The sequence below is a fragment of the Centruroides sculpturatus genome, unplaced genomic scaffold, assembly GCF_000671375.1.
Source record: "Centruroides sculpturatus isolate CEXI.00-Female unplaced genomic scaffold, Cexi_2.0 scaffold614, whole genome shotgun sequence".
NCBI classification, from domain to species: domain Eukaryota; kingdom Metazoa; phylum Arthropoda; class Arachnida; order Scorpiones; family Buthidae; genus Centruroides; species Centruroides sculpturatus.
Genome location: NW_019385015.1, coordinates 173,737 through 177,213, shown reverse-complemented (window position 1 = coordinate 177,213; position 3,477 = coordinate 173,737).

Below are 3,477 nucleotides of genomic sequence, written 5' to 3'. Positions count from 1 at the left end.
GGGTTTCAGAGGGTTCGCTGTAAAGCGCTTCTCGAGCGCTGCATAAAGAAACGCGGCCCTTCTACTGTACTATTTTAGATGCCATTTTTCGTTTTCAACTACGTTTAATTTTCATTGAGTACTTACGTGTATTAAATTGATAAAAATATTTATAACAATGTCTGAAATGTTATCTATTTCGATTTTTTAATCAAATGCTCGAACCGTTTTAAATTCGAATTTGTTACTGCATATTGGTTCGATTATAGAACGATTGTAAACGTTCCAGAAAATTGATCAAATTGAAAACAGTTCGTTTGATTCTCGGCAATTCTCGTCATTCCTAGCGGTAGGTGTTATATAATAATTACTATGGTTGTTGAAATAATAAATATAAATAGGGTTTGCTTGCAAAATCCTCGCGGGCAAAGCCTCGGGTAACAGCTAGTAGCTAATATTAAAACATGAAAATAAAATAAAAAGTATAAAAATAAAATAAAATCGGGACCATAAAGAAAAAATAACTACAAGCATTGAAAAGAAATTAAGACGCCTGAAATATAACATTTAACATAACAAGGGCATACAGTAATGTAAAAAGCATTTGAGCTGTCTGTTTCTTAAAAATGCGTTTTCTGCTGTATTTGTTTCTTCTGTTTACTAGGGTTTATATCAAGCTTGAACGCCATGCCGCCAACACTTTAGTTGATTCTCGAAAATTGATGGAGAGACCTTTTTGGTTGGCTTTACAGATCTGCCATGCTTCTGCGTAAGAACGGTGCTTAATGTCCCGAACTAGTATTAGTCTTGCTTGGTCGCATTCGGCATCGACTTTTTGGGGGTCGGCTAAAGCGTAAGTGGCCATCGCTGTGCATGGTTGTACACTTCTTACGTTTCTTTGGTGTTCCGCTATCCTATCCTCGATAGATTTTCCAGTGGGTCCGATATATATTAATTTATTTTGTCGCCGTGTGTCCGTAATGGGGATTTTATAAACTCTAGGAAGTGTTTTCTTCTCGGCCTCGTCTTTATCCGATCTCAGTAGTTGGTAAATGGTAGGGTTTCTTTTATATATGATTTTTTCGTTCGTGACTTCCTGATACCGACATAAACACACTTCCTGGAGTTTATAAAATCCCCATTACGTTATATGTTCAAATATCGTTCAAAAACGTTAGGAAAGCCTATTCGTTTATGCAAATGTATTAAGTGTTTCGAATTTCAAAATTTTTTCTTGATAAATGCCATTTAACATGACCGAAAATGTTAGAAGTTAATAAATTTGGCTGCACCTTTACAAGGTGTTGAGTAAGTTTTGTTTATTGAGTATTTAACAGTTTTAAGCGCTTACCCCGTAATTTTATAAAGTAATATTTATTTACATTAGATTAATAAATTAACAAATATTGTATTTTTATTACGAAGTTAATACAAAATTTAATAAAACATGCTTATTTACTCCCTCAGTATTAAAAAAGCGAAAAGGAGTAGCGTGACACACAAAAATAAAAAAAGTTGAGCAGTGCCAAGCTCTGCTTTCAGCCACTTTCGGTAGTAAGTAATTTTATTTTTTTGCTCTAAAAGTTTCTAGCGTATCCCTAACTTAAATTGATTTTAAAAAATAGAAAAAAATTCAAAATATCTAAATAAAAATTAAAAATTCTCACCCCGACCTTACCGCCTCTAGTGTCCAGAAAGTAAAGTATATTTAACCGGAAAAGTAGATGAATACGGAATAAGTAGACATTCTTTAGACATCGAACTGTCGAGTAATTTAAGTAGATTCGGGGAGCCGTATGTTTTATTCATACGTTACTTCAGAAATGTTTACTGTTTTAGACTTTTACCACGGAATTCCTATTGGAACAGCACGTGTTGTTACAGTATCTTCCAGTTGCCATCGCCACGTGTTCGTGAATAACGTCTCGCGCCATCCGCCATTGGAGATTGGATTTCGGTGAGTTTTTAAATTATTTTTGAACCGTTCTCGAGCGAATTTTTGCTTTAATTTACTTTAGCGCGTTATTTAATGTATTTTAGAATTTTTATCTATATGATTTTGTAATGATGTACCGGTACACGCTATTGTTTGTCTATTCGAATGCTGTATTGTAGTCATTTGACCGCCATGTTGCTTCACCCGACGCACGTGTTGAAGTGGCATGGCAAGTTTATAACGATAACGCTTCGTTATACAATTGAAGATTTTGTTTTTTTATATTAAGTTCATGGTAGAGGCAACGTTATCGTAGACAAAGGGAGATAGTACAATATTTATACAAATTTAAACGAGTGTGCCTGCACCATCATTTCGACGCCATATTTGGTTAGAGTAACGGAAAAGGTATCCAGCTAAAAAAGGTCTTAAACTTAATATAAACGAATAGACATAGACATATCGGCACTTGTACAGTTTAGGGGGTATTTATAAAGTAATTCGGTTATAATGTTAAATTAATGAGAAATATAAAACAAAAGGCACAGTAGTGCATTCATTAGAATAAAGAAAAGTTTGTTTCTGCTGTTTTGTTGGACGCGGAACTATTCGGCTATTGTGCCCCGTACATAAAAAAAAAATTAACGAGTCACCTATATATTGTAATGGAATTTTTGAATCAGTACTCAAATGACATAAATTCATCATTCTGACTGAGCCATTTAATAATTAATGTTTTTAATACATAAAAATTTTAAAATATTTTCCTTTGTTCGATTCTTTAAAAAATTTTTACTTATTTCTTTAGGGAAGAAATTAAAAATCTGTATAACAGTTACAGTTTAAATATTTAAGAATAGAATACAAACACAGCATTAAAGAAAGAAAAACATTTATTATATTACATAGTTATATATACATTATAGTAATCTAAATTACGAAAACAAAATAATTTGTTTTTTTCAAAAGGATAGCCCTGAAAAGGGCTGTTTGTAAATACTGCGGTTGCTCGCAACTTCCACTAATATTCCGGGGGATAAAGCTTCGCAGCGGCAAGCAGCAGATGGTGAAAACGCTCACTTAAATTCTTATATTTAGCTTTAAAAAGATGTTCCACTAAATAGCCTAACATATGGTCTTCTCGTCGACCGCTGACAGGAACGTTTGACCGGACTGTGCGCCACAATCTTTCAATTGTGTTTGTATGGGCGCCTGTCTGGGGATCAACAAAGTTGTATGTGTGGTTGACTGTTAGATGGCGAAAGCCTTCATTTTGGAGGCAATCGTAGGCCCTCCAACAGTCACTAATAACTGTTGTGCCCAGAAGCACCCACTCCTTCAACACATGAAGTAGTGTCTCGCTGTCCCTAGATTTCACAGGGACAAGGAAGGCACGTTTCGACTCCTGCTCAATCCCTCCAAAATTCCACTGCCCTGGAATCAATCTCCCTCTGTTGTATTTTCTCTTTCCAAATTTCGCTTCGTCGATTTCCACCACTCGGTCTTCTCCTCCAATTTTCTCAGACGTTGTCATCATATCGTGGATATAAACCTCTCTGAGA